This window comes from Rhinoderma darwinii, chromosome 2 (genome assembly GCF_050947455.1).
Source record: "Rhinoderma darwinii isolate aRhiDar2 chromosome 2, aRhiDar2.hap1, whole genome shotgun sequence".
In the NCBI taxonomy this organism is placed as follows: Eukaryota; Metazoa; Chordata; class Amphibia; order Anura; family Rhinodermatidae; genus Rhinoderma; species Rhinoderma darwinii.
This window is the reverse complement of record NC_134688.1, coordinates 360,184,529-360,193,472: the sequence shown is the minus strand read 5'-3', so window position 1 is coordinate 360,193,472 and position 8,944 is coordinate 360,184,529.

Sequence of the window (8,944 nt, the reverse complement as noted above, 5' to 3'; positions counted from 1 at the left end):
TCCTTCTCAACAAGTTAATCCCCCAGTGTAGCTCCTCCTACAACATATGATTCATGCCGGTGGTTCGTACCCTGGTGCATAACTTTAAATTTATCTACATTAAACCTCATTTGCTAAGTGGACGCACAAACACTCAGTTTGTTTAAATCTTCTTGCAATTCACAAACATCTTCCATAGACTAAACATTACTACATAGCTTGGTGTCATCTGCAAAAATAGAAATAGTGCTATTAATCCCATCCTCTATATCATTAATAAATAAGTTGAATAATAGTGGTCCCAGCACGGAACCCTGGGATACACCACTTATAACAGGGGACCATTCAGAGTAGGAATCATTGACCACAACTCTCTGGATACGGTCCTTGAGCCAATTCTCAATCCAATTACAAACTATACTTCCTAAACCTATAGTCCTTCATTTACCCATTAGACGTCTATGAGGGACAGTGTCAAATGCCTTTTCAAAGTTCAAAAACACTATATCCACAGCGGCCCCTCTGTCTAGGCTTCTGCTCACCTCTTCATAAAAACAAATCAGGTTGGTTTGACAGCTTCTGTCCTTAGTAAAACCGTGCTGGCTTATAATACTATTTTTTGTCAAATAATCCTGTATATAGTACCCAAGTCCCTGAAATCATGTTTTACGACCTTCCATCTACCTGTCATTTGTGCCATTGTGCATCATGACCGCTTGGTCTTCAATCAGCCCCTCTCAATAATCTGCCAACCCGAACCACAATATGCCAAACCTGAACTCCCGGAAGACATACTGTTTGGTACTCCTGGTCTTTGTGACAGATTGCCCTTAGAATTGAGTCCCCATTACCAGGACCCTGTCTGGCCTTTTCTATTGTCACAGCTGTGGGGCATGTGGACAGACTAGGCCGCTCCGCCGTAGCGGAGTAGCAGCTGGCCAAACGACAGTCAATAACAGTCTCTAGGGCAAGAGTAACTGGAAAGATGACCTGGCGGATACTCGGAGTAGCAGACACGTGGTGTAGCAGACACTTGGCACGGATGGTGCTTGGCGTGGCAGATGGCACTGGACGTGGAAAATGAGACACACGCGACTCCAACAATAGACTTCAGCTCAGGGACAAACACAGCAACAGGATACGTAAGCACTGGGAGCAGGATACATTTAAGGGACCGTTTGGCTTAGACTAACATAGGAATACAACAAGGCTCAGGCAACGGGTGGAAGGGCAGAGCAGTTTTTAAAGTCCAGGGTGACCTGGGGATTGATTAGGGAACTTTATACTGGTGCGCGCACTAGCCCTTTAAGGCAGAGGACGAGAGCGCACCCTAGAAAAGGCTGCAGGGCAGTGCAGACATGTGTGCTGGCATCTCCGGGGAGGGAGACGCCAGAATGAGCGCAGAGGTCTGCGGTCGACCGGGAAGTGACAGAAGGCGGCGGTTTTCTCCCGCTACACTTATGCTCCTATTACCCTTATTACTGGAGCAGACATTCCCCTCATTTCCAACTTTGCAAACATATTGGGGTGTTCCAGATTAGTCTGCCTGATACTTTTGCCCCATGAGTGTTTTCTCAGTGAGCAGCTAACTACTCTCCATGGTATCAATTGTACTGTGTTAAAATGTAGATCTAGAATCTGGGCTTCCAGATGGGCAATTCTCACACACCCAGCACAGCAGTATGGTCTCTCAAGTGGTTGTTCGAGGAGAGCATACATGGTACAAAATATACACTGGATGTAAATTTCGACTTGTGACGTTTCCGCCACTCACAGCCCTTTTAAAGAGTAGGCGGTGCCTATACGAAGGGTGGGGCCACTATAGCAGAAGTTTACGCCAGATTTCACTATTTGGACAGTCAAAGATGCGTCTAATTTATTAAAAGGCGTGCCACAAGAATGCTTGAAAAAGAGCTCTGCTTGGGTTGAAACGTTGCATTCTCAATTCAACTTTAGCTATGTTAGACGCCTTTCATTTCTGTCGTATAACAGATCCTGCACTGCATTGTGGCTTTTGTCCTAAAGCCATGATGTAAGGCCTTATTCACACGAACGTGTCCATTTGCGCCTGCAAAAAACAGACACGTTTGTCATGCGTGTGGTATCAGTTGGTGCACATTTTATTTTTTACCTCATCTCTTAACTTGTGCGTGAATCACATACAGCACAAGGATGTGCGTCCGTGTGCTGTCCGTGATTTTCACGCACCCATTCATTTCAATGGATGTGTGATGCGCTAAAAAACACACAAGAATAGGACATGCAGTGAGTTTCATGCAACGGAAACACGCTGCGTGAAAAACACTGCAGGTCTGAATGGCCCCATTGAATTGCATAGGTCCACGTGATGGCCGTTGTTTTAATGGTCATCACACGGACATATTACACGTTCGTGTGAACGCTGTCTAAAATAAAGGGGAATTTTCTAGAAAGACAGTGACCACAAACAAAGCCGAAGCTACAAAAAGACTGGCTTAAAAACAACAATGGTAATGAGAATTTGTGGCTGGACTGAAAAATTGTTCACTTACATCATCAAATGGAACTTGGGAATGGGCACCACGGCTGAAACTATATGGGACAAGTGGCCAATTTTATGTTGGCACTTCAGTTGATAATAAAGGTCTACACATACATACTAAAAAGGTACACGTGCCCCCTTTCTCCAAATATAAATTTTCATTAACAAAAATAAGTTATTGATGAAAACGGTAACAATCAGCAACAACAAATATGCATTGGTAGTTGGAGTGTGAAGATAACCTACAGGGAAGTACCTATGGTGCGAACATTCAGGAGACCAAGATAAAAGTGTGAGGGTTACAGGCCGCGGTCATGATAGTGTGAGTATAGCTGTGAAGATGTAAAAACCATTGATAAAGGAGTAGCGGATGGTTTCTACAATTAAAATCAAAAGAAAGGTAGAGTTAGGATGAAAAATGCTAAAAAGTTTGAGGAACAGGTAAAGTAGGAACAAAGAGGGAAGGTAGAGGAAAGGAGACTCCTAGTAGGGGCAAGACACTGCTTTCTTGTATCTATTTTGAAAAGCCAGGGTGACACAGCGCGCAGTGTCGCATTACGAAATTGCACCTTTTGATTGAAAATGTGATTACTTCGTAACATGACAGTTGCAAATGATTCCAAACCTGCTGGATAATTGGTCAGAAGTCGCACTTGACTTTGCAATCATAGACCTTAATGTTAGTCGCATGTGACATGTCTCAGATGTTTTTTCTAAAACAAAATCGCACACATTTTTGGTCGCATGACTTGTATGAGGCCAAAGTCGACGTGTAGTCCTAGTTTGGAGGAGGGCAATAAAAGTACCCAAGGATGGGCCTAGCAGCACATGTCACTGGAGCTCCAGATGGGCCCATCCTGAAACTAGCATTTATCCCTTACTTACCTGGGTAACTTGGTCACTGTGACCAGGAGGTGACTGACTCAGTCCCTTTCATTGCGATGACTCGCTCTAAAAAGAAAAAAACACCGCCGGCAAGTCCGGGGCCTGGAATCCAAGATGGCGATGAGGAGAAAGACTGCCGGAACAGAAGTGCGCACTCAGATGCAGCAGACTGGCTGGAGAGATTTGCTCGAACGCCACAAGCAAGCAGCTCAGCATTAGGCAAGGTACCTGTGGTTAGCGGTGGAAAGGCAGACAGTCTATCTTATGGCTTGCGCTACTCTGTTTTGGAGGAGGACATGGTGAGTTAAGAGGAGGAGCTGTGTAGTCAGCGGCGGGAACCGCCTAATGATGGTGGAAGAATGCACCACAAAAAAAGGGCAGAGTGCAGGAGCCGTCCCTCACTTGCAGCGGTGAAATAGAATTCCTTGATTCTCTCCTTGCTGTCTGGTCAGGTGGGAGGCCTGAAGGAGGACATTCTGCTTTTAAGGAAGGATTTGCAGAAGGTGGCAGAACGTACTACAGTTATTGAGGGGAGAATGTCTGAGGTGGAAGATGCTATTCCGGAGATACGACGAGATGTACAGTCACACTCACTAGCTGTGGTGACCCTACAGGCCAAGGCGGACAATTTGGAGAATCGGGTACGCAAAAATAATGTTCGCTTGGTTGGAGTGTACTAACTCGGATGAGTTCTTTTAAAAATGGCTGCTGGAACAGTTTGGCCGAGAGGAATCGTCCCCTCTATTTTCTGTCGAGAGAGCACACAGAGTACCTACCAGACCGGGACCGCCCGCGAGACCCCCGATGCCGGTATAAGTGAAGCTGCTGCATTATAAAGATTGAGATCGGATATTGCAGAAGGCAAGATATCTCCTTTAATGGTGTTAAAGTGTCCTTTTTTACGGATTTCTCTGCGGAAGTGCAGAAAAAACGGTCGGAATACTGGGATATTAAAAAATGCTTACGAGACATGAACATTCAATATTCTATGATGTACCCGGCAAAATTGCGAGGGGTTGCTTTTGGGACTGCCTCTTTTTTCGAGACGCCTAGGGAGGCTGCCAGGTGGCTGGACTGCAACGAGAGTCGATTGCAGGGACCTGCTCGAGTGGAAGAAGCACGAGAGACTGCTTCCGTGATAGAGTTCGGAAGCTGTGCTGTTCTTGTGAGACTCTAGTACTCTATGATATGTTGCTATGTGTTTTCATGAGTGACAGTACACCCAGAACTGAGCTCAGCAGAGTGATACCCTTTCAAAGCTATTGCACTTGTTAGAACAGGTATTATGGGTTAACTTCTGTGTAATACTGTAACGGTTATATCTGTTGGTTTTTTGAGATTGCTTATTAACTATGCATAATGGTGGGAGTCACCACCAGACGGGAGTGGTAAGAACGCTACATAGGTTAGAAGTGAATGTAAGGCCTGTAGTATGCCCACACTCCGGTGTGCCTATGTTGGCTAGGAGAGACAGAACATGTCGTTCTGACCCTTTTCAGAGGGGAGTTCTTTTTTTTGGGGGGGGGGGTGCACGGCATAGCATCTCTGTCAATGTGGTTGGAACCAATGACAAACATCTTTATGTTATGTTGCATAATGGGGTCGGTTAAATGCATATCCTGGAATGTCAGGGGACTGAGGGAATCAAGGAAACGGCAGGCGATTTTTGATTGTGTTAAACAGCAAAACTCTCTGATAGTGGGGTTGCAAGAGACGCATTTGACCAGGGACTCTGTGTCGTTACTACATAGAGTATGGATCGCCCATGGGTTTCACTCCTTTCATACGACTTATTCCAGGGGGGGTGAGCTTGCTGATACATAGGGGGTCTTCCTTTTGTTTGTCACTCCTCCTTCGTTGATGGTCCAGGACGTTATGCGGGAGTGCACTGCACCATATATCATTGGGAGTGTGTTTTGGTTGTATTATATATTCCTCCTCCTTATTCTAGCACTGTAGTTCAGAAACTTATGGAGAAACGCTCAACATTGCCTGAGGTACCGTTACTTCTGATGGGAGACTTTAATGTGGTGATGCATGAAGGGTTGGATTTCATAGGGGGGACGGACAAGCGGAGGGCATGACAGCATTTGGAAGGTTAATTATGGAAATGGAATTGCGGGATATTTGGAGAGATAAACACCCAGGGATGTGCCAGTACTCGTGTGCATCGTCCACGTTCGTCCCTTTCTCAGATAGATCTGATAGTATGTTCAGCTTCGGAGAGTGCTGTCAGATCATTCCCCTATAGCAACGACGCTGGAAGTGGGAGAACAGACCAACAGGAGTCCTGGGAACTGGAAACTGAATGCGTTTTGGTTGAAATTGATGGATGGCAAAGAGGTACAAGATCTGATAGGGGAATATTTAACTTTTAATGTTGACTCAGGGGGTTTTATGGGATGCCATGAAGGGGAAGGTCTGATGGAAAGGGTGGCAGAAACGGGAGGGAGGCATGTGGAAGAGGGTTCCGAGGAATCACTTAGAAACTGGGTTGAGGCTCAGACACTGTTGAGAAATCACCTACTGGAGAAAGCGGATAAGATTGTTTCTTAAGCAGCACTATTACAAAGAAGGGGAGACTTCTGAGAGGTTGCTCGCTAGAATGGCACAGCCACAGAGGGGTAATAACTTCATTCATGGACTATGGGGGGAGGGGGGGGGGTTGGGGACAGATACGGGGCAAATTCTGCAAGTGTTTAAACCGTTTTATGCAGACCTTTATACCTCTAGAGTGCATTACACTACACAGCAATTGGAGGAATATTTGGGAAATATTCAATTATCTAGTCTAGGTACTGAGGACAGGGTGAGTTTAGAGGCACCTATATCCCTGGAGGAGCTGGAGAGGGCGATAGGGGATATGGCAAATGAGAAGGCACCGGGTCCAGATGGTCTGCCTGGGGAAATTTATAAGGAGTATAGGAATGAACTAGCTCCACACTTTTTAGCTACCCTACTGGATAGTTTTGAAAGAGGCAAATTACCTGATTCCTTATATGAAGCAATGATAGTGGTCTTACCTAAGGAGGGGAAAGATAACCAATTACCGGAATCTTAGACAGATATCTTTGCAAACATCGGACATTAAAATACTGGCAAAGGTCTTAGCGCAAAGGCTAAATAAGGTGGTACAGAGGGTTGTGAATGACAACCAATCGGGGTTCATGCCATCCAAGTCAACGGCTGTAAATCTTAGGTGGTTATTCCTCAATCTTCAGGTAGTGCCGGCTGAACCTGTGGGGAGAGCTGTGTTTATGCTGGACACCGCTAAAGCATTTGATTGTGTAGAATGGGGGTATTTATGGAAGGTTATGGGTAGGATTGGATTTTGTCCTAATTTTGTGAAGTAGGTTCAGTTGCTGTATGCGGCTCCTACGGGTAGAATACGGATGAATGGAGCGCTGTCTGACCAATTTCCGCTGGCTAGGGGAACGCGTCAGGGGTGCCCGTTGTCGCAGTGGAACCGTTATCTTGTGTCATAAGACAAGAAGAGCGCATGAAGGGTTTAAATTACGGGCAGACTGAGGAAAAAATCTCTAAATCCTGATATTTTGATATATCTGACAGACACTGAAAACACTCTTGCTTTAGTACTGGACACGATCACTAGATTTGGAGTCTTTTCAGGTCTAAATATTAACTGGAACAAGTCAGCTCTCATGCCGCTTGACCCGGTTAATGTTGCGGACACTAGAGTAGGGCCCCATATTCTGGTAGTTTCAGACTTTACATACTTTGGGGTTAAGGTGACGTCTAGGGTTAACGATTATAGGTCTTTAAATGTCTTGCCACTTGTGCCCAAGGTTAAAGCTAAGGTGGAGACTTGGAATAGACTTCCTCTCTCTGCTCTGGGGAGGACTAACCTAATTAAAATGATTCTTATGCCCGAGGTACTGTACATTCTCCACAATTCCCCAGTATGGATACCCAAACACTGGTTTAGAAGATTGCATAATCTCTTTCGGGATCTGGTCTGGAAACGGGGGGTGCCTAGAATAAAATTGGAGAAACTACAATTGCCAAAAGATGAAGGGGCTGTGGCTTTACCGAATGCTTGGATATTCTGCTTGGCTGCTCAGAGCCAACATTTTAAAAGATGGGAGGACAAAGAAATGGGGATCCAGTGCACACTTCTTGTCATATTTGGGGGGAGGGATTAATCCGCTGGAGGGGCTTGAAGCTCATACTTACAAGAGACTAGCGTGTACTAAACCGACATTACTCCTGATACATAAAGTATGGTGGCAATGTAAACAGATATTGGGCAGAGGGATGTATACTAAATACACTCCCATTTGGCATAATCCGGTTCTGTGGGAATTGTATCAATTAGAAGGCATGCAAAAATGGGACATGGCAGGGGTTTGAAGATTGAGTCACTTGTACGATGATACCACACTGAAGTCCTTTCAGCAATTAAAAGACCAGTATCAATTGGAACACAGTATGTTCTACCAATACCTGCAAATACGACATGCCCTGCAGGTGCAGGCAGATGGGACTCAGATCGAATGCTAAGTGTCCTAGGTGTACGGAGGATAAAGCGGACAATTATCATATGTTCTGGACATGTCAGGCTTTGCGGAACCTATGGGGGAGATATCAGAATTGATAAAAAAAAAAAAAAGTATATTGTGTGGAATTGGCGGCAGATCCAAAAGGTGTTGTTGCTGGGATTTGAGAGAGAACTGGGGGGGGGGGGGGTGACAAGTGGGAATGCTTGGCAATTGCAAAAATTTTATATCAGTCTAGAAAGTGTATAGCTAAACACTGGTTGGATGTGGAGCCTCCAGTGCAGAGGGAAATTGTGGGGATGCTGAATCACACTATTTTGATGGAATTTAAAATATTTTCTAAATCGCTTTATCTCCGTGTGCTGTATAAATGAATGGGGAGAAGTGTATGACGCTGATTGGTCAAAAAGTAAAACACGCCCAGTTGTTCATTAAGAAATTCATTAGCATAAAGCTAATATAGGTCATAACTCCGTCAAAAATGATTGTTTTTCTAAATAAAAAAACACTGCTGTAATCTACATTACAGCACCGATTACATCATGTACAATATAGGCCACTTATAATGTGGTGACAGAGCCTCATTAAAGGGAACCTGTCACCAGCATTTTCGGTATCAAGCCAGCAATACCTTGTGAAAGTGGGTGAAAAATCATTGTTAGCTAACCTATAAATATGTTAAAAGTCGGCTCTGTACCTTCAGTATTCCGGTTTTCAGTGGTCCCGCGCCGTATGCAAATGAGCACAAAAGAGTCAAATCTTCACTCAAAAAAAGAGTCAGGTTTTCATTCCTCCAGCGCTTTAGAGTTGGCTCTGCCTCCTTGTTTTTGATTGACAGCTCCTCTCACTGCACTGCACATGAAATCCCGCGCTTGCTCATTGAGACAGTTATGCTGTATAACATAAGACGACGAAAGGGGGTGTGTGTAAAATATTTCAGGATGAAGCAGGGAAGGGTGGTGAGGCACGCATGCGCGAGTTCTGAAACACGATTTCGGCATTTAGGGCTGTACAGGCGGTGTACGTGGGCGGAGTTAAGATC